Consider the following 27,524-nt stretch of genomic DNA (forward strand, 5'->3'; position numbering starts at 1 on the left):
ACCCAATAACGACTGAGTTTTTTTTCGAAGAACCTCGAAATGGAGAAAATTCAATCTCAAATAACTCGAATTTAATGCAATATTTTGGGAAAATTTAGGAGACATCTTTTACAGATCATTAAAAAATCTTTCAGATAAGTTTTGACAAAAAATATTTGCATAAGAACTGGCTGACTTATGACGAAAATAAAGGCGCTCTCTGCTTTTTTCTTTTTGAAATGTAAAAATTAAACGCTGGTCGTTACAATCCGAATAGAAATGAATAGCTTCCCACTTGAAATTTACTTTATTTAGGTATAATTGATACGATCCATATGATTCGACCGGTTTGGAATGCTTAGTTTAGAAAAAAATAGTTGATTCAATCGAAAATGACATTATTATAATTTAAAAAAAAGTGCATTTTTCTTAAATAAACCTAAAATGTTCATGATACAAAAACAAAAAAAAAATCAAAATTTTCAGTAAAGGAAATTCTACAATTATTATTTAAAATATTTTTGAAGTTATACTTCTTAACGCGCGATATGTCGCATTACAACTTTGTTCTGATTGGATGATCAAATGTGGGACTGTGGTTTGGTTATGTATGGTTGTTGCGTTTTAAAATTTGTAGGAAGAAAAACAACAAACAAAAAGCTAGTTAATGGTTATACTGCCTTTTTAAGTAGTTTTGATATTATATTCTTGGACTTATTAACATAGAAGAGATGAATGTTGCATTCTAATATGAAAGCCCATCAAAGTGTGACTAGTATGAGTGCCGCAAAATTACTGATAAAAAACCTATTAGCTCGAAGGCGTAGAGAACTGTGGATAACAACAATCAACCGGGACGATCTACGATCTCGCTTATTCAAAGCAAAAGAATCTTACACTGGTAAGTGTTTTAAAAATAGTTGATCAAATTTTGTTATGATATTTGATTTTGCACGATGCAATTGATTGGGAAATTTATTAGTCGTTATACGGGCTCTGATTGGGTGTTGAAATGATCTGTCAATAATAAATAACTGTTCAATATGAAGGTAAACAAATGTATAATATATTAGTTTTATTGTTGTGACGACAGAAACAAAAAAGTTTATAATTGTAGTGATTTTTAAATAGTTTTTAAAGCAACAGGTACGTAATAATTGTAATTGTATCATAGGTACCTACCTATTTGAACCTACCAAAATACATAGTATGTAATACTTTTATTTACATAATTTGATTACCATCAAAATTTCTATCAATATTCACCTAATATATTGTTTTCTTACTCTATGTTTTGTTGTATTTTTTCAATTCTAAATCATTTCAATTCAAACTCAAAATAATTTGATTTACATAATTCAAAAATGTCAAAAGTTTAATCCGTTTAGTTAGTCGATCTTCGCACATAATGTCACACTGTCTCCGTGGCGAAGCGTGTAATGCGAGTGAACCCCAATACAACGCCAATACCAGCCGCGCTGGTAAGTTGGTTCGAATCCCAATAGAAACTTTTATTTTTTTATTTTTTTTTATACATTTTATGATTGTAAGTATATTTATTATATAATTTTATTTTCAGAAAATACGTATTTAGTTAAAAAAATTTCCGGCAATTAATGTTCAGAAATCATTTGTGGCATTTTTAATGTGTTTGTGTGTTTTATTCTTTTATTATTTTAATTTTTGGCACTGTTTTAATAAAAATGTTTGAGAAGTAGTAAGTATAAATTAGTTTAATATTTAACTAAAGTATAAATAAAAAGTATATTAATTTCGTTTATAATCGTATAATCATATAATAGAAGTATAACTCCTTACGTGCGTACAAAGTACACACACATTCTTTTTTTTTATATTATGAATACTTTTAGATTCATTTAAGAAAAATGCACTTTTTTAAAAATTTTAAAAATGTTATTTTCAATTTAATCAACTATTTTTTTCTAAACTAAGCATTCTAAACCGATCAAATCACATGGATCTTATCCATTATACCAAATAAAGTTAAATTCAAGTAGGAAGCTATTCATTTCTATTACGATTGTAAAGACGAGGCCTTAATTTTTACATTTCAAAAAGAAAAAAGTAGAGAGCGCCTTTATTTTCATCATAAGTCAGTCAGTTCTTATGCTTTTTTCAAAACTTGTTGGAAAGGTTTTTTAATGTTTTTTAAAAGATATCTCTTATGTTTTCCCAAAAAATTGCACCACGTTCGAGTTATTTGAGATTAAAGGTTCTCCATTTCGATGTTCTTCGAAAATAACCATCCTTTAATGAGCAGTAACTCAGTCGTTATTAAGTTTATATAGGTCTTTTGGACGCGAGTCTCTTTGTTTTTTTTTAGCTGTACTTTTCTTCTTAACGATTTTTTCTATAAAATTAATTTTTTTTAAGTTATTCATGAAATACGGTTATAAAATGTGAGTTTTTTTCAATGAAAAGTGGATAATTTCAATCAAAAATAAATTGGAAATTATGAATTTTGCAAAAAAATTGTATAAAGCAAAATTTACTCAGAATTGGTCACTCTATCGATTTCTATAGTTATTTTGATTAAAAAATTTTCATCCCCTAGAGGGGTTGTTTTCACTATCAGGCCAAAAGCGTAGTTCGCCATAGGGTAGATTTTGACAAAATTTATAATTACTAGCTAAATTTAAATTTTCAAGAAAATCGGCCTGGGTTCCCAAAATTCCACGAGAAAATGGCTTTTGATTGGACTATAACAACTATAGCCAGACTCATGTATAGACCAGGGCGCATCTGTAAAAATATTAGTACATTTGGACGTTGAGAGGTGACTCAAATTTTTTTGCAGAAATTGCTTGAAAATAACTCAATTAATAATATTTGAATTATCCTCCCTCTCAAAAAGGTCCGGAACATTGTTTAAATAATCAAAACGTCAAAAAATTAAGGAAAAATTCGATTTTTTTCTTGGTTTTTTGATTATAACTTTAAGAGTATTCATTTTCGAGAAAAGTTGTATTGACATAAAATTTGTGTAATTAAATTTCCTTTAATATAGAGTTGGTTGAAGATTTAAAAAATAGTCACCCTTGTTGCAAAATAGCAATAATTGGGAAAAAAAACTATACAAAAACAAGTATTCGCATTTTACGTTTTTCAACCATTTATGCTAAACTTAAGACCTTCAAGTTTCACCCAGAAAAACTGTATGATACAGTTAAACAAAACTGTAAATTTGATTAATATCGGTTCAACAAATTTTGCAAAATAAATTTTGCAATCCAGCTTTCGCAAAAAAAATTCATTTTTTCAAACTGGTACAGGACTGAAAATAAAGCAGATAGCAAGTTGAATTTTTTTTTGCTTATAGAAGTGTACTGTACCTTTCACTTTCAATTTGAAAAACTAAAATCGATTAACCACCACGGCGTCAGGAATTTTTTTAATAAACATTAATTATTGGTGTTGCGCGCAGGACACCGGAGAGTTTGCTCTGATTGGGCATTCCAATGACCTTTGATAATTATTGATACATTTTAATTTTTATTACATTTCGATATAAATAAATAAATTTGTTTATTGCAAAAAAAAACACATACTCTATCCTTTGAAATAACACTTTTTTTAGCAAAAACTTTCTTTATTCATATATTTTAACTTGAGAATAAATGTTTATTATTTTTAAACATATACAATTGTTTAAACAATATTTCACAAACAATAATAAAACTAGTTTGATTTTTGTGGAATTAAAATATTAAAATACAACAAAATATAGAGTAAGAAAATAACATATTAGATGAAGATTGGAAGAAATTTTGGTGGAAATCAACTTCATGTGAATTGAACACCGCTGTCCTGCGCGTAGCACCAATAATTAATGTTTATTTAAAAAAATTCCTGACGCCGTGGTAGTTAATAGATTTTAATTTTGCAAATTGCAAATGAAAGGTACAGTACACTTCTATACGCAAAAAAAAATTTCAATTTGCTATCTGCTTTATTTTCAGTCCTGTAACATTTTTAAAAAATGAATTGTTTTTGCGAAAGCTGGACTGCAAAATTTATTTTGCAAAATCTATTAAACCGATCTTAATGAAATTTACAGTATTGTTTTTATGTATCATAAAGTTTTTCTAAGTAAAATATGAAGGTCATAAGTGTTGCATAAATGGTTGAAAAACGTAAAATGCGAATACTTGTTTTTGTATGGTTTTTTTCGCAAATATTGCTATTTTGCAACAAGATTGACTATTTTTTCAACTTTTAACTAATTCTGTGTTGTAGAAAATTTCATTACGCAACTTTTATGTCAGTATATCTTTTCTGGGAAATGAATACTTTTAAAGTTATAATCAAAAAACCAAGAAAAAACGCTGGACGGAAGGGCCGCCCGAGAACTTTATCGTGCCGATCTATTATCGTTATGGTACTAGATATTGGCATTCTATAAAAATAACAAAGTTACTCGTTATTTTGATATTTTAGAAACACCTACTGTACTTAAAAGTATTTTATGGTTCTACGCATCATTAATTCCTGCATTTGAGAAAATGTTCGATGCCATATTTCGGGGACACACTATAGATGTGTAGATTATTGCATAAATCAATAGAATATTATAGTCATACTTTCATTTCAAATTAGTTCATTTTTCTGAGAAATTAATAGTTTACAATATTTGCATTTCATTCTATTTCGATTACGCCAGTCAATGCGCGAGATTAAGAACAAGATATTGTCTCCAAATTCTATCCTACTGCATGGATTTTAATGAAATTTTGGGAGTAGCCCAATCTCCTAATTCAAAGTCTATCCTATATACTATGGCGCTTTTATCATGGGGGAAGTTCCCACCACTTCTCAGGGGTGAAATATTTTTATTTTCGAATTACATGGAGAAAAAGGAAGATTTTTAAGAAAATTTAAAAATTCATTCTATAATTTGATCACATTTTTTAAAAAAACCATTCATTTTAAACCCGTTTAACTTTTTGAAAGTAGAAATAACACTACATTAAAAGGTATTGAGAAGAAAAACAATGCATTTAAATTATGGTGGATGGGGAGTTAAATGTATATACTTTTCATTTTTCCTTAAAGTACATTAGTCATTATATTTTTTGCACCATATCTCGCTTAGTTTGTAAGTAACCGACATTTAACGGTGCTCGTTTTAAAGGCCTTTTCAAACACTACAAAAGGTGTTGGTAGCATTATACACCTAAAACCTACCGTTCCTCTGTTATTTCAAGTTGAATACACCAATTTGAGCATGCACCAAAAAACAAACTATTTTCACCTACCATATCTCTTTTTGTATTATAAATAGAACATTTACGAAGAAACGAATCTCTTTATTATTTATAATCTAAAAAATGTTTTATATAGAGTTTTTAGTTCGATGCATAGTTTTTAAGGTATTCACAAAAAATCCGTCCGAAAAGGTGTCATTTTTCAATGAAAATGGCCAATTTTCAACTACGCATAACTCAAAAAGTATTGAGTTCTCAAAAAAAAGTATAGACCAGTTTTTGCTTAGAAATAGGTTCTTCAGCCACTTCCGTGCTTATTTTGGCCAACAAATTTTCCACCCCCTTGAAGAAGTGGGAACCGCCCCAAGATAAAAGCGCCATAGTATATAGGGTAGATTTTGTTTCTTGAGCTATTCCCTACTTACTGTGAAAATATCAAGTACATCAATGTAGTAGGATGGAATTCGGAGCCAAATACCCTCATTGACTGCTCTACAATAATGCTCTGCTATGAACGCGTGAGAGAGGACACATAAGATTATAGCAAAATTTCTATTTACCGTAACTTTTCGAGTTTTTGAGCTACAGCAATAAATTTTATGTCATTGGAAAGGTAATTTTGCATTCTTTCAAAATGTGTTAAAATATACAGGGCGTATCAAAAAAATTAATATTTTTTATTCATTTCCGGTTCAACCGGAAGCCATGTTTTTGGTAAAATTTATTGTGATAATAGATAATAAAATACCATATATGTTTGCAAAATTTCAAATTTTAGTTTCTATTAAGAAGGAAGTTACGGGCACTCGAATATTTTTTTATAAAAAATTCATAACTCCCCTCCTATGGGGAGTTAAGATATATGACTAATGTCATTCAATTTACTGATAGGATATCAAAAATATATCAAAAAATAAAAAAATTCCTTGGAGCCATTTTTGAGAAAATCTAGTTCAAATTTATGTCAAAATTTGACCCCTTAAATATAGGCAACCCGTAACTTTTTCTGAAAAACGATAACATCTTTCTTATAGCCCCATCTTTAGGCTATATAACGACTTTTTCAAATTAAACTTATCTTCAAAAACTTTTTAGATAGATAGGGAAATGTGTCGGGGGGGCGGTCGGCCATGTTGGCCGCCATTTTGAATTTGGAAATGTCAAATTCCGTACTTTTATTTACCTATCGATGAGCTTACTTTCAGTTGAATTTCATTTATTTCTGTCAAAATTTGCAAAAATGGGCCCTAAATAACCCCCCTATTTCGGCCCCCTTTGAGAGATTTTTTTTAAAAGCTTAGTTTCTCGACAAAATTCTCTTAAACTTACTCATACCGAATTTCATCAAAATCGGTCCAGTAGTTTTTGCTGGGCGGTGGCGACATACGTACGTACATACGTACGTACGTATGTACATACTTCCGACATGTTTTTTTTATTTGCTTTTTAGACTCAAGGGGGCTCAAAACGTCGAAAAAAAGTGAAATCTGAAAAAATTTTTTTTGCACGATCCTATAACTTTATCTATTATACTATACTACGTATATAGTACGATAAAATAAAAATCGAATTTTTCCTTCATTTTTTGACATTTAAATTATTTAAACAATGTTCCGGACCTTTTTGAGAGGGAGGATAACTCAAATATTATTATGTGAGTTATTTTCAAGAAATTTCTTCAAAAAAATTTGAGTCACATCTCAACGTCCATCTCAAAACAGATGGGCCCTGGACTAGTAGTATAATGACAATTTGTACGTTACAAATACTTGTCTCATTAGCTTAAAAATATTTAATTACCGGAAGTAATCAAATAAGAGAGCAACATTTAGTCTTTCTAACAACTCTGTTTGAAAATAAAAATTACAATGAAATTAACAAACAAAGACTACAAGTTTAAATGTTCATGTGTTCATGTGTCAAATATGAAAAATCATTTTTAAACACTTTCAGTGAACTTCAGTGAAGTCAAACTTTTAGTGACATACAATTTGCTCGTATTGATTATACAGAAAATACATTTAAGGAAAAAAGCATAAAGAGCCGCAGAATATCGTGGCTGCGCAACCTGAGAGAATGGTACCGGTGTATTTCAAATTATATTTTTAGAGCCACCTTCCCCAAATTTCGAATACCTTTGATGATTAATGCTGACTTCCGTCACGGAGATGACACTTGAAGAAGCATAGCAAAGCATTTACTAATTGTGACAAATGTGACAAAAAACAAAAGCGGGTTAAAGAAAGAAATTAAAATATCAACCATTGGCGTACTAAATTAACTAATTAAACGAGACAGTACAATTTAAAGCTTAAAAGACTTTTTATATAAAGAAATGAAATATAGTATTGTAACGAATTTAAAAATAAATGTAAAAATTGTAATATTGATATATTTTTGTACACACTTAATTAATCCTTAGCTAAGCGCTTTCGGCTTTCAAAGCCATCTTCAGAGCTATATACAATGAATATGAATGAAATGTCTATTATGAGTAAAGCTCGGATTATAGGCAAAATGCCTTTTTTTGCCTATTTTGCCTATTATAATTGTTTTTTGCACTTTTTGCCCTTTTTCGTAAATTCCGCCTCTTTGTGCCTTTTTTTTTAATTTCATGGTACTATCCATGATATTATTCTATTACTAAACCATTCTATAATAAAATTTTGGGTCAATAATAAAATATCAATGGTTTGTTTATATAACAGATTTCTAGGAAAATGTACCTGATCGAGACTTGAGTGTTAACTATTTTGAAATCCCTAAGCTTTATTAGTTTATTATCAGTTGTACAGTCGGTTACTGTATCAGAGTTTAGTCACAAATTGCTATATCCTAGTTTAGTTTTGTTGCGTATACCGAAAAGCAAAGAACACGTTTTAAAACGTTTTAGACATTTGTGTGAAAAGATGACATCTAAATTAAGGCTATGGATCGCACCTTATCCGGAACTTTCTCTAGAAGGAGATGGAGCATTTTGTAAACCATGCGGCAAATCGGTAAGTTTTATTTTTTCTCTTTTTTTCTCGTCCCACAACATAACTAAATTCTAAAGCGGTTTTAGAATTCTAATTTTTTTTTAATTCTCAGATTTCAAGTAGAAAAAGTACTTTATTGACCAGCATTGTGGAACCCCACTTCATAAACATAATTTGGAAAAATTAAATTCCTCTAAGTTAGCCCAAATATCTCTGCGGGATAGTTTAAGCAGTTAAAAAAAAGGAGGAAGACGCATTTAAATTTGACTTATGCCAGATGATGATTGCATCCAACATTCTTCTATATAAAGTTAATAACCCTAGTTTTAACTGCTTTTTCGAAAAATATCTTAATAAATAAATCCTTACCGGACGAGAGTACATTGAGAAAACATACTGTGGAAAAATGTTATGTGGAATGTATTTCAAAAATTAAGCGGGAGTTAGAGGGCAATTTTTTGTATATTATTGTGGATGAAACGACAGATGTATGCGGCAGGTATATAGCTAATTTAATGATTGGAATTTTGCGAAGAAAACTTTGCGAGAAAACCTTATTTAGTTGCCGTTAAAGAATTGGAAAAAACAAACAATTTAACAATAAGTCGATTTATACAAGATAGTTTAACAAACCTCTTTTTACCCAACCCTATACCAGTGAATAAAATAGTTTTAATGCTTTCAGATGCTGCGGCATATATGTTAAAAGCTGCTGTTAATTTAAAGATTTTTTATCCTAATTTAATTCATTGCACTTGTGTAGCCCACGGGGTAAATAGAATTGCTGAAGAAATAAGAAATCTGTTTCCGTTGGTAAATAATTTTATAAATTTTATGAAAAAAGTTTTTTTAAAGGCTCCGTTGAGGGTGCAAATATATAAAGAAAGACTTCCCGGTGTCCCTTTGCCACCTAAACCAGTAATTACAAGGTGGGGAACCTGACTCGAAGCAGTTTTTTTTACTTTGAACCCTGCAATGAAATAGAATTAGTTGTCAGAATTTGATGATGATATTTCCGAAGCCATTCGAGAAGCAAAAAAAATATTAAAAAATCCCAAATTGAAACAGGAACTCGCTTATATCAATGACAATTATAAATTAATAGTTACCACAATTACCTTATTAGAAAAACAAGAGATAAATTTATGTGAGTCAGTAAAATTAATAGATAATTTAAAGACGAAAATTAAATCGGCACCTGGAAGTAACGGTCAATTAATTTAAAAAAAAAAATGAAATATGTTTTCGACAAGAATGAAGGTTTTTTGTTTTTATCTAATGTTGCTAAAGTTTTGAGTGGGACATTTTCCGAGGAATAACAAATTATGCCAGATTTATTATCCGCTCTGAAATATGCTCCAATTACATCTGTCGATGTGGAACGTTCGTTTTCAATGTACAAATTAATTTTAAGTGATCGAAGACATAGTTTTAAGACCGAAAATATTGAAAAACATTTAGTTGTTTCTATTAATGTTAAAATTTTAAGTGGTTACAATGTTTAATTATTAATTAACAGTTATTTAGTTACTAGTTTATTTATACTAATGTGTAAATATACCTGCCTTAATTTAATATTACGTTAATTCACTTTGTACAATAAATAATAAGTTATATTCCTTTATTGCTTATATTTTGCCTAAATGTTAATATTCCTGCCTTTTTTTAAAAAAATCTTTGCCTTTTTCTTCAATTTTTGTTGCCTATAAATCCGAGCTTTAATTATGAGTAACTAATTTTCTAAAATTTAACAAATTTTAGTTTACACCAAATGTTTAAGTAGGTACCACTACAAAGAGAGGGACCCCATTTTTTTGTAAAAAAAAATTTAGAAATTCCTTAAATAGTTTTTTGAAATTTTGGTCGGAGGTTGAATTTTAAATTTAAAAAGTTATAAAAAGGTTAAAAACATAAAGAACAGCACATGAGACTTTCGCAAAAAAACGGTATCTACAGTTCAAAATTTTGTACATAAGTCAAGACACTTTTTGATGCATTTCTCAATTTTTTAATTTGAATTTCTCTCAAAAACAACACACGTCATCTTTAAGATATCTTATTTGCAACCAAATGTGGTCTTAATATCTTGAGACTTTTAAAAGATATCTTTAAAACCCCAAATTTAGGATATCTTTAAAACGCCAAATTTAAGATATCTTTTAAACATCATATTTAAGACATTTTTTCTTAAAAATAGGTTATAATTACGAATTTAAAAGTTAGGTTAGGTGTTAGGTTAGTACAACTATTAATTCAAGAGCTGGTAGCTAAAAGACAAACTCCAAACAAAAGCTTTCTCACATCAGTGATTTCAGTGGTATTTCCCATATTTTGTGATAAAGCTATGGTTTATTTTGAAGAATATTTAGAAGACTCATCCACAGATTTTAATAATGCAGTAGGTTTAGATTTAGATTGTTATATTATTAAAGTAAAAAATTAACTTTGTTATCAAGAGTAAATGCATGTCTCCTAATTCAACAGCTTACCTTAACAATATGCTCTTAAAAATATATTTTTTAGGTATCGGAGCTTGTTAACGTAGGAGGACCAAAAGCTTATGATTTTGTACCAAGAGTGGGAAAATTAATTATTAGCAATGAGCAAGCTTTAAAGTACAGTTGGCTGAAACAAAAAGGCAAACAAAAGTCGTGCATGTAGAATTTGAATAGAATAAACGTATTTTTAGAACCTAATTATTTTTATGAAAAGTTCATTTAAAATATTTCATAAAAAATTAAAAAGAAAGCTATCCTAAATAGCTTATATATATGGATAAAAAAGACATCTTTAAGATGTAAGGATTTGTACGTCCTAAATATATTTTTCCGGAAATACCAGACATCTTTAAGTCGTCTAAAATATCTTTAGTAAGTTATCTTTTAGATTTCTTTAAGATGTCTTTGTGTTATCTGGGATTTCACTGGATAACTATTCTAATTTCCTTTTTATGACAAATATTAGCTGTCACATCCTTAGTCCAGGGTAATAAGGTTTTTTCCATGACACTCGAGCAGCCAGGGTACTGAAGCGTTTTTTCGACAGGTAATACCTATAAGAACAAATTGTAACTATTTCCTGCGTAGGATCTGGCGGTCATTTTTATTTATAAACAATTAAGTGTCAAAAAATGGCATTTTTCCCTATTTTTTCAAATCAATGGAAAACGGTGAATCTTATGGTTTTTTTAGTACAAATATCTTTGAGATTATGGAAAAAGCTTTAAAATTACGTATTACAAAGTTTGATATACTCATTTATTGTTAACATAATTGAGAAAAAAGGTCGGAATTGCAAAAACAATTAATTTCGCAATATCTATTATAAAAATTAGTGAACAACTTTGAAATTTTTGTCATATAAGGGTTCTTTGGTGCTTAATATGTGATAAAATTTCAAAGCGATTCATTCAATTGTTTAAATTTTATTCAAATTGTTTTTCCCAGAGAGCATTTTTTTTGCAATAACATAAGTCAGAAAAAAATGAAGTTAGAATCATTCCACAGGTGTCAAATGAAAGAGCATGAGCTATATTTTCAACTTGGTTTAAAAAAGTGAATAAAAAATGCATTTATTAGTAATAAATAATTATGCAAAAGTATCGTAAATCTTTCCTTATAAACTTTTTATTTTGTTATATAAGAAATTATATATATTTATTACAATTTTTAATCAAGTATGATATAAATAACATTACTTGTTAGTTGTGCACTTAAAACAGGGTAAAAAAAGTTATTTTTTTTGGAAAAAGTTATTCAAAAAGTTTATAAGGGAAGATTTACATACTTTTGCATAATTATTTATTACTAATAAATGCATTTTTTATTCGCTTTCTTTAAACCAAGTTGAAAATATAGCTCATGCTCTTCCATTTGACACCTGTGTAATGGTCCTAACGTCATTTTTTTCTGACTTATGTTATTGCAAAAAAATGCTCTCTGAGATAAACAATTCGAATAAAATTTAAACAATTGAATTAATCGCTTTGAAATTTTTATCACATATTAAGCACCAAAGAACCCTCACTTGACAAAAATTTCAAACCTGTACACTAATTTTTACAGCAGTTATTGCGAAAATATTTTTTTTGCAATTCCGACCTTTTTTCTCAATTATATTAACAATAAATGAGTATATCAAACTTTTACAATATGTCATTTTAAAGCTTTTTCCATAATCTCAAAGATATTTGTACTAAAGAAATCATAAGTTTCATTGTTTTCAATCGATTTGAAAAAAAAAGGGGAAAATGCCATTTTTTGACAGTTAATTGTTTATAAATAAAAATGGCCGCCAGATCCTACGCAGGAATTAGTTACAATTTGTTCCTATAGGTATTACTTGTCGAAAAAACGCTTCAGTACCCTGGCTGCTGAAGTGTCACGAACAGGGTATATTTTTGTCTTATTACCCTGGTCTACCTGTTTCAGTTTACTGCCAGTTCATTCTTCCTTCTGCCAGTTGTCAAATTTTAAGAGGGTGGGTTTTTAAACCCTACCATGATCAAAAAATTTTATTGTGTTTTTTGAGAAAGTCCTATACGTGCTGTTCTGGATGTTTTTAACCTTTTACAAATTTTAAACACAAACTTTTAAAAAAGAATGAGGCCTAGCTGAGGCCAAAAGCTCTCAGTTAGGAATCAATAAATTTTACACACTTGAATAATATTTTTTCCCAGTCATTCAGTTAAAAATTTTAAACGTAATTTATAGTAAATTGTGAGAGCTTTAAAACGATACGTTATATTCGCCGGTCCGGAATAAGAATGACGTAACTGCAAATTTTGTCAATTCCTGCTTATTGCATTATAGTCCAAGTAATGAAGCTTAAAATAGGACGAAATCTCGCAATTTTTACAGAATAGATCGATTTGCTTGGAAATTTGAGAATAAGTAGTAGATAGTCCAAGGATCAAAATCTATATGAAGCAGAAAGGCGCTTTTACTATGGGGGTGGTGGCCACCCCATCTCGCGGGTGGAAATTTTTTATATTATTTTGACCACAAAAGTTCGTAAAAACATTCATTCTAAGCCAAAAACGTTCTATACATTTTATCGAAAATGTTAGTTGTACATCGAAAAAATCAATGCTTTTAATCAGTTTTCTGTTAATAACTCAAAAAGTTTACGTTTTATTAGAACAACTTTGCTTTACAAAAATGTACCTTTTGAAAAAATAAACAAAACATTTTTTTTATTTTCTTTAAGAACAATAGTAGTCGAGCTATACTTTATTATATGTTGTTCTGAAGCTATTTCCTTGTGACATTTTTAAAATTACGTATTTTTTTATGGGAAATAAGCCACAATTTTACTAAAAAATGAATTTATTAACGTTTCGTGATTTTATTTTTTTAATTTTTCCGTCGTGATTTACTATGGAATCTCTAACGCGAGAATTTTACTGTCATCGTTGCATTTGGTTGTCTTTTTAAAGACAGATCACATGCTATGATTTTTTTGCGACGGATATTCTTGAGTTGGGATTGATTTCATGTAATCGAATGAACTATCTTTTAGTAAAGTCGTCCCAGGAACGCAACGCATAAATATTGGCGATATCATTTTAAAGTCTTCTACTTTAAAATGTATAATATACGTCTGAATTGCCAATATAAATGAGTCAGATTAAATAAATTATTAGAAGAATTTTTTTACTTAGCAACAACATGTTTGTTTTATTCTAACAGTATTTTGTATTTTGACAACGAAACCCGATTTGGGCTTCGAAACGTTAATAAATTCATTTTTTAGTAAAATTGTGGCTTATTTCCCATAAAAAATACCTAATTACTTTATTATATGTTCGAGCTATACTCGAAAACTGTGCATTTTCGAGTAAAACTTGTTTAAACTAATTTAAAGTATTTAAAAATATCTATCTACACAAATAAAAAAAGTCTTACGCTCAAAAATTAAGTGACTTTTATGAAAAGAATGTCAGTCCCCATTTTTTTCAGCGAAAAAGTGATCGAAAACTTTCTCCTACTTACCACCCTAATTAAAATTGGTCACTGATTTTATTCGGTCTTCTATATTTATATATTATTAATAGGTTCTAGAGGTTTGACCGGCTTAGAATGGTTAGTTTTTAAAAAAATGGAGTTAAAAGCGAATAACGAATTTTTGTAGTTTGGTAAAAAATGCTTTCTTCTTCAGAATAGAAAGATTATCATCAAAGAAACGAAAAAATTTTTAAATGTGGAATTGTAGCTTATTTAATTCCTAAGAACGGCGTTAGCAAAAATGTTTTCTATGGCGAAAATTGAGTGACCTATTGACAATTAAAAGTTGTAATAACATGCAAAAACCACCTTTACCAACCCTTTTACCGTCACCTCTTTTTGCGACTCAGGATTTTAAGAGGATTTATTATTAATAGCCTTATAGGTATTGTAGAAACCTGCAAAATTTTTTTTACCAAACTTTATAGCATAAAAAAGTTACGGTTAAAAAATCAATATTTTTTTTGAAAAAAGAGAAATCAAATTGGAAGCATAATAATGTAAGTGAGCGGTGTTTTTCGTCATTAGTCATATTCATACTTCTTTATTTATGTATTACTAATAGATTCCAGAAGTTTGACTGGCTTAGAATGATTAGTTTTTAAAAAACTGGAGTTAAAAGCGAATAACGAATTTTTGTTCTTTTTTAAAAAATACGATTTTCTTCAGAATAGAAACATTAGCATCAGAGATACGAAAAAATGTTTAAATATGAAATTGTACGTTATTTAATTCCCAAGAATGTGTTTTGAAAAAAAAATTTTTGCCGCAAAAATTGAGTGAATCGTAAATGAGTGTAATATCGAAAAACATTGATTTTTTCAATATAATACTAATAGGTCTGGATCCTGCGTATGAAGAAAAAGTTGATTAATAGCAAGCTGAAAATTTGTTAGTAGCTTAAGGGTGTCTAGTCGGATAAACTTTGATATATGGGAACACTGGAACAGGGGCAGTTTTAATTGTGGAACAGGTTAAAAATTTGGAACGGTCAGACCACGAAAACGACACATTTATTTTGTCCGACAGAATAGACTTAAATTCTCCGAACAGAGATTAAACTCTCATGCAAAAATCAGACTGCTATTTATCACCTGTCATAATTCCTGTCATTTGACATATTCTACATGTTCCACTCATTAAAACGCCCATTTGGTGATAAATAGCAGTCTGATTTTTGCATGAGAGTTTAATCTCTGTTCGGAGAGTTTATGTCTGTTCTGTCGGACAAAATACATGTGCCGTTTTCGTGGTCTGACCGTTCCAAATTTTTAACCTGTTCCACAATTAAAACTGCCCCTGTTTCAGTGTTCCCATATATCAAAGTTTGTCCGACTAGACATCCTTAAGCTATTAACAAATTTTCAGCTTGTTATTAATCAACTTTTTTTTCATACGCGGGATCCAGACCTATAACACTTTCAGTAGCGAATCAATCGAAAAATATTATTTTTATCAAAAAAATATATAGAACATTTTTTGCTTAAAGTTAATGTTTTTATCAACTTTTGCGGTCAAAATATAATAAAAAATTTCCATCTCAAGATGGGGTGGCAACCACCCCCATGGTAAAATCGCCTTTTGTCATCTTATAGATTTTGATCCTTGGACTATCCACTACTTATTCTTAAATTTTCAAGCAAATCGGTCCATTCTATAAAAATTGCGTGGTGAAAAGCCTCGGTTCCTGGACTTATAATAATTAACTTCTAAAATACTGTATACAGATGATAAAAAGCGACAGAACTGTAAATATGTGCTGAGCCAACACAGGGTAGTTGCGTCATTATTGAAATATGCACTATTTTAGACCTTGTTTCAAATGAAGAATGACGCAACTGTAAATTGGGTTGAAAATATGGAGACTGAATTTTAGATAATCAAATTCGGACCAATAGGGATAAAAATAAGAGCCATCGCTTTAAGAATAAACGGCATAATAAATATTTAAAAATAGTTTTTTTGTACATAAAAATTTTCAGATCAAGAATGACGCAACTGTAAAGAGGGTTGAAAATCGGGGGATTAAATTAAGATAATGAAATTCGAACCAATGGGGATGAAACTAAAAGCCATTTATTTAATCACGATTTTAAATATTTAAAAATGTTTAGATGAAGAATGACCCAACTGTAAAAAGGGTTGAAATGGGGGGATTAAATTAAGATAATAAAATTCGAACCATTAATAATAAAATTAAAAGCCATCATTTTAACAATAAACGCCATACCGATGCTCCTGGACGATTAGTCTTCATTTAATCTTTATTTTAAATATTAAAAAATCGTTTTTTTTGCTCTACTGAGGAATTTGGCTTTTTGCAGTTACATCATTCTCATTCCGGACCGGCGATATGGCCTACATTGTCATTAAAAAATGTTGTGGTGATTCTTACCTTGGCTTAGCGGCCAAAGTAAAATAATCTAAAATACCAGACAAAAACCAATCCTTCTTTAATCAAGAATTGACCTGCCGTTGGGTTTTTCAAAAATGTTGTCGTAGTTCCTGATTATACCTCTGTTCCGGTTTGCATATTTACAGATGCTAGCGTATGTAGACACCAGGGTGCTGAAATCAGTTAGGGTTTGAAAAACAGTACATTTACAGATGCTAGCGTGTGTAGACACCAGGGTGTTGAAATCAGTTAGGGTTTGGAAAAACAGTACATTTACAAATACTAACAGATTTGGACACCAGAGTGTTGAAACCAGCAAGCTTTTTTAGTGGTTATACGTCATATATGTATGCTAACGGCTACTGACATTGATTTTATACAGTATAGTGCAAATGTCTGGAATAAATTCATTATTTCAAAAGCCACCGACTTTAGAAAAATCCTGAAACAGGTCCATTTTTAATTTTAAGTTATGAGTTTTTGACATATCAGTAATATACATATCAGTAATATAAACATTGACATAATTATTTATACAGTTTGTCCTAGAAAATTTTTTGGAGTAAATTAATTTGCACAAAAAGAAGAATAATATATATGTAATTTATTTAATTCAAAATACATTATATTGCTGTCAGAAAACAGAAAAAAATATTTAAAAGCAAAGTTTTCAACCTAATAGATACATCAATAATATTGAAAAATATTAAAAATATTACTAAAAGAATTTCAATTGAAAACTTATTGGTCCATTTTCCTGGTTATTGTATAGAACAAAATGTTTATTTCATGAATAAACATTGCTTTTCGCTTAAATTCAATGTTCAAACTGCCAAGAGACAGATGGGTGGCAGCTTGAACATTAAAATTAAGCAAAAAGCAATGTTTATTTATCAAAGAACTTTTTTCTATTTTCTGAAAGCAGTACAGTGTATTTTTAATTAAATAAATTACATACATTCTTCTTTTTGTGTCAATTAGTTTAATTTATAAAAAATTTGCTTGGACACCCTGTAAAAATAATTATGTTAATATTTACATTACTGAATAGAGAACTGAATAACATTCCAAACGGGCTACCACGCCACCCCCATTCTTATCTAAAAAAAATCATCGATAACGTCATCACTCCCAGATGGATAACGTCACTAGTTTAATATACATGTCAAAAAGTCATAATTTAAAATTAAAAATCGACCTGTTTCAGGATTTTTCTTTAGCTGGCTTCCGAAATAATGAATTTATTCCAGACATTTGCACCATACTGCATAAAATCAGTGTCAACAGCCGTTAGCATCTATGCATGTATAGCTAGTAAAAAAGCTAGCTGGTTTCAACCCTCTGGTGTCCAAATCTGTTAGTATTTGTAAATGTACTGTTTTTCCAAACCCTAACTGATTTCAACACCCTGGTGTCAACACACGCTAGCATCTGTAAATGTACTGTTTTTCCAAACCCTAACTGATTTCAACACCCTGGTGTCTACTCACGTTAGAATCTGCAAATATGCTTCCGGTTTTGTCCAGCCACCTTATATTACACTTTACTCGAGAAAAAGTAACAGTTACCAATTATACACTCCAGGATGAGTCGAGCACAACGAATGAGTAAGTGACAGAACAACAATCGAATTAGCCCTGCTGGAGATATTAGATTTTCTCGTCACATTTCACGCAGTTTTGTTTTTGCAACACTTTTTAAACTTTATTTCAACAAAGAAATTATTTTATCTGGGGTTGTATCAGCGCGATATTTCCTTAGTACCTATGGTTTAAACGAGTCCCTTTGGAATTTTCTGATGTGGTTGATTTGGTTTCTAATTGATCTAATAATTAGTATATAACACTGGGTGATATATTATACTATCACATGAATAGAAGTAATAGTTTCCAATTATATACTCATGGATCTGTCGAGAGCGTAACAACTCATTTTTTTAAAGCTCAAAATTTTACTTGTAAATATAGGCGAGCGGCAGCAAACCATATAATTACGTTATACCGACCACGAAAATCAACTTAAAGGTGAATGACTAATTTTGGTCATTCTTTATGTTTTCGAGGTCGCTGAATCTGAATATGAAATTTATGGAACAGAACATGTGGTGTGGTAGAAGTGGTGGAACATGTTCATTGATCAAATTTTATGCAAAAATGCAAAAAATCAATTTTGATGATTTTTTTTAACTTAACCTTGTTGTATCTTTGGTCGCTGTAAATATTTCCTTTTGAAAATTTTACCGTGTCTTCTTTGAAGTACAGTAAAACCTCGATATAACAGACTAATTGGGGGGACGGGTGTCCGTTAAAGCCGAAAGTCCGTTATATAAAAATAGGTTTAAAATAAATCAGACTATTTAGAAATGTGTCCTCATTATGCTTTAATAAAAAGTTTATTGAATTTCTTTGTAAAATATAGCGTTTGGGATCCACGGGGACACCGTTGTTATGCAACCTATCTTGGTATGGGCAGGGTTAAGTAACAGGAAGTTTTTAATTTTTTTACATTTGACCGGATTTTTTGTCCGTTATATCCGAAGTCCGTTAAATAGAGGTCCGTTATATCGAGGTTTTACTGTATTTAGATAACAACGTGATATGTCTAAAATGTTTTAACAAATTAAAAGAGGAGTTGTTTTTAAACATTTTGTCGTCAGATTTCGTCAGTTTCATGTTTACTTAAAAAAGTTGAGTGACAAACTTTCTAGTTTATAATTTTAGCCAACACAGCAATAAAATAGAATTCATGAAGAAATTTTCTGGAAAATTTTTTGTCAAAATATACAATAGGAATAAAGTTATGTGACTTTATAGGCGAGCGGCACACCCCAAAAATTGCTTATTTCTCGAGATACTGACCACGGTGTGGTAAATGGCTACTTTTTATCATACTTTATGTTTGTGATGGTGCTGGAAACGAATATTAGCTTTATTTTAAATTTTTTGTGAGGGGACATTGTCAAAATCACAATTTTACCCCAAAAATAAAAAAAAATAAATCAAGTTTTTTGCGTTTAACTCGCTTCAACTCTGTTCCATTTTAATATTTTTTTCTGAAATTTTTATAGTATATATCTCTTACCTTTCTGAATACAATGTGACCTGTTTTAATATTTGTCTCTTATTATAATAAACGGTATGAAATGTTTAAGTAAAAGGTGCAGATTCCTGAATTACAAAGTTTAATCGCAAAAGTTGAGTGACAAAATTTTAAATTCAGCTTTTTAATCGTTTTTTTTAATATAGAGTACAAAGAATAAAATGTTTTATGGAAAAAAAAATGGTGCAACTTTTAATTTTAAGAAAAACGTGATTTAATTTTTTTATTTTTGGGGTCAAATTGACATTTTGACAATGTTCCCACATCTAAAATTCAAAATAAACCTCATTTTCATCTTCAGCACCATCAAAAACATAAAGTTTGATCAAAATCAGCCATTCACCACACCGTGGTCAGTATCTCGAGAAATAAGCATTTTCTGGGGTATGCCGCTCGTCTATAATGTCACATAACTTTTTTCCTATTGGATATTTTGACTAAATATTTTCCAGAAAACTTCTTCATAAATTATATTTTATTGCTGTGTTGGTTAAAATTATAAACTAAAAAGTTTGTTACTCAACTTTTTGAAGTAAATATAAAACTGAAGAAATCGGACGACAAAATGTTTAAAAATTAACAACTCCTCCTTTAATTTTTTAAAACATTTCAGACAAATCTCATTGTCATCTAAATTTTTCAAAGATGGCACGATAAAATTTTCAAAAGGAAATATTTACATCGACCAAAGATACAACGAGGTGAATATGAAAAATCATGAAAATTGGTTTTTCGCATTTTTGCATAAAATTTGATTTTTGAACATGTTCCCCCAATTCCAGATATAAATAAACTTCATATTCGGATTCAGCGACCTCGAAAACATAAAGAATCACCAAAATTTGCCATTCACCTATCATGGTCGCTTTTTCGATGCTTCAAATTAGGGGTGTGCCGCTCGCCTAATAATAATTATTAGTAATGTTAGTGATGTTGCCCATCACTCTGCGACGGAGGATGCAATCGGTTACCTTCTACAGTCACTGCACTCAATTTTTTCTGGCTCCCTATATTTTTTCTGATTCCCTCAATTTTTTCTGGCACCCTCTAATTTTATCTCACACTATCCAATTTTTTCTGTCTCTCTCAATTTATTTTAATTTCTCCAATTTTTCCTTCCTCCCTTTAATTTATTTTTTATTATGTATGGATATAGATTTCAAAAACTAAAGAGAACAAATAACGGTCCGTGCTACTTTGGGGAGTGCCAACCTAAGTGACTACTTCTTATAGCGCGTTATTACTATAAATAGTATGTGGGTTAATGAAATGTTATGTCTTCTTATTACGGAATTGTTAACATTTTTTTATAATATGTCACACTTTGACGTCACACGTGTATATCAATTAGATATACACGTGTGACGTCAAAGAAGACACACGTCTAATATCAAAGAAGTAGATACTATCTATAATTTTCAAAAGACCATCGAATTTTAATACTTAGGAGTAACTGTAACGAATACGAGAAAATAAGAAAAAGAGATAGACAAAAAATTCATGAAGGGACGCAGAGCGATAGGATCACAAAATTCAATAATGAAAGCAAACAATCTGCCAAAAGCAGCTAGACTGTGAATCTACGACACAGTAACTTGATCCACAGTGATATATGCCAGCCAAACGTGGATGATGAACCAACAGAAAGAAAAGTAAAATACTGGTCTGGGAAGGAAAGGTGGGCAGAGAAATCTTGGGAGGAATAAATACGGAAGGAATATTTGGACACGATGAAAAAATAAAGAAATAATGAAGATATGAAACACCGGTAATTATTGCAAAAATGCGAGCTCAAAGGGCTAGATAGTTTGGTCACATTATATAAATACTGGAGAAGCAAAAAATTAAAAAAATACCGAAGGAAGGAGAAATGGCAATGAAACGACGAGGACACCCAAGAAGAAATAGTCGGACGCAGTAAAGCAAGACTTGTCAAAATTATGCGTGAGATCATCATCAACACATACGCGTCCACTGATGGACATAGGTCTCTCTCAGCTTGTTCCATCTGTCTCTGTTTTTTGCGGCTTGTATTCAGTTACCGATAACATGCTTCAGATAGTCGGTCCGCGAATTTACAAAACCTATACCATTTCAGTCATGCCAGCGACTGAATTCGAATAGGGTTTGTATGCAGAATATTAGTTACATATCCTATACCATTTCAGTCATGGCAGCGACTGAATTCGAATAGGGTTTGTATGCAGAATATTAGTTACATATCCTATACTATTTCGATCTAGAAATTAACTGTATTGATGTAGGATTTGCAAACGAAATTTTTGATTATTATTGAGCAAATATCTATACTGTTTCAGTCATGTAGGTAAAACTAATCAAATATTTACTAAGTGGATTTATTATTATATCATAAAATTTAGATATGTTTTGAAAATTAAAATGAATAGTATATATTTGGATAATATTAAAAATTAAAAACAAATGAATAATTACTAATGTATGAATATATACAGTATGTCCCTGTAAGTTGGAACCATATGGAAAAAATTTTTATTAACGATTTTACGCAAAAAAGATATTCTTCATAAAAAGTTCTGCATGGTCTAAAACCGAAGATGCAATCATCTGATATTAAGTTTTATTAATAGTATATGAGAGATGTCAAAAAATATGAATTTCTGTCAAGAGTAAAGTATCTTTATACAGAGAGGGGCTAAGTTATGGAATAAATTCATTTTATCTAAAATGGACGACTTGGGAAAAAAATCCCGAAACAGGTCGATTTTATTTTTAAATTACAATTTTTGGCATATATTTCATACTAGTGACGTCATTCATCTAAGCGTGATAACGTAATAGATGATTTTGTTAAATGGGAATAGGGATCGTGTGGCAACTAATTTGAAAGTGTGTTCAATTCTCTGTTCAGTAATATAAACAATAATATCATTATGTATACCAATATAAGGTGACCAAAAAAATATTTTTTAATTAAATTAATTGACGCAAAAAAGAAGAATGTATGTAATTTATTTAACTCAAAATACATTTTACTGCTATCAATAAATAGAGAAAAAAATGTTTATTTCACAAATAAACATTCCGCCTTGCTTAAATTAAATCACAAACAGCCTCCCGCGTAACTCTTGGCAGTTTGAACATTTAATTTAAGCAAAAAACCAATGTTTATTTGCCAAATAAACAGTTTTTTCTATTTTCTGACAGCGATAGAAAGTATTGAAGTAAATTGCATACATTCTTCTTTTTTCGTCAATCAATATAATTCAAAAATTGTTTTTTTGGCCACCTTGTATAAATAATGATATTTGTGTTTATATTACTGAATAGAGAATTAAACACCCTTTCAAATGAGATGCCACACTACCCATATTCCTATTAAAAAAAATCATCGATTACGTTATCACGCTCAGATGGACGACGTCACTAGTACCTATGAAATATATGCCAAAAAAATTATAATTTAAAAATAAAAATCGACCTCTTTTCCATATGGTTCAAACTTACAGGGACATACTGTATACATATATTCGTACAATAGTAATTACTCATTTGTTTTTAATTTTTAATATTATCGAAATATATATTATTAATTTTAATTTTCAAAACATATCTAAATTTTATGATATAATAATAAATGCACTAAGTAAATATTTGATTAGTTTTACTTGCATGACTGAAACAGTACAGGATATGTAACTAATATTCTGCATGCAAACCCTATTCGAATTCAGTCGCTGTCATGACTGAAATGGTATAGGATATGTAACTAATATTCTGCATACAAACCCTATTCGAATTCAGTCGCTGCTATGACTGAAATGGTATAGGTTTTGTAAATTCGCAGTCGGTCCATCTGGTTGGTGAGCGTCCTCTGCTCCGTAGTGCTTCTTCTCGTAGCCTCCACTCGACAATGCGTTTTGTCCATCGGTTGTCTGACAATCTGGCGGCGTGTCCTGCCCAATTTCACTTTAGCGATGCGATTTTTTCGACAGCGTCTATTGTTTTTGTTCTACGATGTATTTCTTCGTTTAGGATTCGGTCTCAAAAAAAACACCCAACATCTGACGCTCCATAGCCCTCTGAGGTAAGCGAATCTTGTCCACTACTTTTTTTGTGGGTGTTTTTTAAGTCCGATTTAAATAAATAGTTCAGTTTACCAACGCTGCCCAGGCTAATCCTATGCGGTGTGGGAGCTCTCAGGTCTGACTATCTCTTCCCAACCGAATTTAATTTCCCAAGTACCTACTTATAAGATGCAGTCTGCTCAATATTTATGATTTACCAATTTACCACATTCAAACAACAAAAATTTTAAAAATTTAAAGTTTTCTATTTGATATTATTCAACTAGATTTTTGACTCTCCTGTAAAATTTTCATTATATGAGATAGGTCATTTGCACCTTATATCGAGGATTTATTCTTAAGCTATTTATTTATTATCGCTGTTTACAGTAAAAGAAAGCCAGAGACCTTTTTGAGCACAGAAAAGTACATTTAAAAAATTACTTACTTATAGCCATTAACGCCGTCGTAATGGTTTTATTTTTTCGCAGAAGTGCTTTCAAGTTGTGTAATGGATTTCTCCTGGAAAAACTAATTACTTTTTTTACAATGTGGCTAGACAAACTTTTAAAGTAAAAAGCGTATCTTGAATTATAAGGTAGCGTACATTTTATACTTTCCCCTTTAATGGATAAGTGACTAAAAAGTGTAGCGTTGCTCGAAAGTTTCTCTTAAACTTCAAAAAGAACTTTTTACATTATATGTTAAGTAAAGATTAACAAGCTTTTCAGATTTTGCTAGCTACTCTTTAAAAATTAACTACTACTTTAAAAAATGTTTCATAATTGTTTTAACCTCTAAAGATAAAAAACTGAACATTTTTATTATTTGTGGATTCTACAGTATGCTGCAGACTAAACAGTTCTGAAATGGATATTGAAATGTTTATGATTATTTACATAAATGTAGTATTATGATATAGCTTTGCAAATATTTGTTAAATATATTATCTATAGTTCCTTTTATACCCACAAAAGCGAATAAAAATATAAACTAAAAGTAAAAATGATTTAGATAATGATGACAGAAAAATGACACCACTATGTGCTTATACGCTGTGAGCTCGTACGTAGAGGGGATATTTATAAATTCGCGAGCGCCAGTAGTGGCAAGTCTGTAAAGTTTTACCGGAAATTTGACATAAATGTCAGAGTGATTAATTTAAAATTAAAATTAAAAATATTAATTATAAAAAATATTAGTTGGTCAAAGCTGTGGTATATATTTATTTTTACCTTAAATATACTTACGTTTTAAATACTGAATTTACGTTTTTTTGATGTAGGTAATATGTAATTATAAATTAATCCATTAATCTTAGCGCCATCTACACAATAATTGTGAAAGTATCCGAAGTAAGAAATTAATATTTCATCAATAGAACGTCAAAATGATTAGCAAAATCTTAAAAAAATATGTTACAATTTAATTACTTTTTAGCGTTGTAAATATTAAGCGATAACAAATAAATAATTAATTTAAAAATTACCGGTGAAAGTTGAATTAGTAATCCGCCAGGAGCGACACCAGCGAAGCTCAGAACTTATACGTATTACGAATTTAACTTATTCTCATCTAGACAAGGCGAAAACGGAGGGTTCGTTGGGAAAAACATTCCCATGAGATTTTTTTGCATAATTACATTCGTCACACATCCCAGAATAAGGTTCAAGAAGTCGCCCACGTGAAAAGTGGGCCAAATTTTTTTTTAAACATTTTTTTTAAACAAATTGCAAAAATCAATTATTTTGGCAAGGACAATTTTTTGTAGGTTTTTTGGACCATTCTGGATAAAAAAGGTCTATTATAATTTTTCTCTAAAGTTGATTGTTTTCGAGTTATAAGCAATTTAAAATTGAAAAAAACGAAAAATGGCGATTTTCAAGCTTAATAACTCGGTTAAAAGTTATTATTATGAAAGTCAGAAAGTGACTAAATCAAAGTTTAATGCCCCCCCTACAAGATCCCGAAGAAATTTTTGTCATTATTTTATTATTAAGCTCTTATTTTTAAGTACTAATATTGAGCGCCATGCACGTGGTAGGCGGCCGTAAATGTGAGTGCAAGTAAGATGCACAATTATTGGACTGCCGGAGTGGCATCTCTCTCGCACTCAGCATTTACGGCCGGCTACCACGTGCATGGCGCTCAATATTATTACTTAAAAATAACAGCTTAGTAATAAAATAATGACGAAAATTTCTTCGGGATCTTGTAGGGGGGGCATTAAACTTTGATTAAGTCACTTTCTGACTTTCATAGTAATAACTTTTAACCGTGTTATTAAGCCTTGAAAATCGCCATTTTCCGTTTTTTTCAATTTTAAATTGCTTATAACTCGAAAACCATTAACTTTAGAGAAAAATTATAATAGACCTTTTTTTCTCCAAAATGGTCCAAAAAACCTACAGAAAAATTGTGCGGGCCAAAAATATTAATTTTTGCAATTTGATTAAAAAAGTAGTTAAAAAAAATTGGCCTACTTTTCACGTGGGCGACTTCTTGAACCTTATTCTGGGATGTCTCACGAATGTAATTATGCAAAAAATCTCATGGGAATATTTTTCCCAACGAAAATTTTTTTCATCACTTCGGTGTAATTATTAAAATTAAAATAATTACAAAAGATCCAACTAGTAGTCCAGGAACCAAAGCTTTTCACCTCGCAATTTTTACAAAATGGATTTGCTTGAAAATTTAAAAATAAGTAGTAGATAGTCCATGGATCAAAATCTATATGATGCCTACAGGCGTTTTTACCATGAGGGTTGGTTACCACGCCATCTCGAGTGTGGAAATTTTTTATTATATTTTGACCGCAATAGTTAATAAAAACATTCATTCTAAGCAAAAAATATTCTATAGATTTTTTTGATTAAATTAACAGTTTTTGATTTATTCGCTATCGAAAGTGTTAGTTTTGTATCTAAAAAATCAATGTTTTTCGATGGTATACTCATTTACGATTCACTCAATTTTTGCCGTAGAACAAATGCTATCAAACCAAGTTCTTGGGAATTAAATTACCTATAATTTCATATTGAAATATTTTTTCGTAGCTCTGATGGTAATCTATCTATTCTGAAGAAAATGGCGTTTTTTACCTAATTGCAAACATTAGTTATTCGCTCTAAACTTCAGTTTTTTAAAAACTAATCATTCTAAGCCAGTCAAACTTCTAGAACCTCTTAATAATACACAAATAAAAAATAATAAATAAGGTCAATGACTAAACACACCGCTAACTTACATTATTATACCTATTATAAAATATATACCTTACAATAAAATATACCTATTCATTTTTTAACCGTAACTTTTTTTTTATCTTAGAAAGTTTGTTAAAAAAGAATTTTGTAGGTTTTTACAGTCACAGAAAGAGGTGGCATTGAAAGGATTGGTAAAGGTGGTTTTTGCATGATATTACAAGATTTAATTGTAATAGCTCACTTAATTTATGCTGTAAAAAAATTTTGGCAAACCAAGTTCTTGGGAATTAAATAAGCTATAATTTCATAAATTTAAATATTTTTTCGTATCTCTGATGCTAATCTATATATTCTGAAGAAAAGGACATTTTTTACCAAACAACAAAAAGTCATATAAAAAACATTATAAGCCGATCAAACTTCTAGAACCTAATAACAATATATAAATCAAGAAAACTAAATCAGGCCAATGACAAATTTTAATTAGGATGGTGATTAGGGGGTTGTTTACTATCACTTTTTTGTTGAAAAAATAGGGACTGACATTCTTTTCATTATAAGTCCCTTAATTTTTTTAGCTAGAGATTT

Source organism: Diabrotica virgifera, chromosome 4 (assembly GCF_917563875.1).
Source record: "Diabrotica virgifera virgifera chromosome 4, PGI_DIABVI_V3a".
Taxonomy (NCBI): domain Eukaryota; kingdom Metazoa; phylum Arthropoda; class Insecta; order Coleoptera; family Chrysomelidae; genus Diabrotica; species Diabrotica virgifera.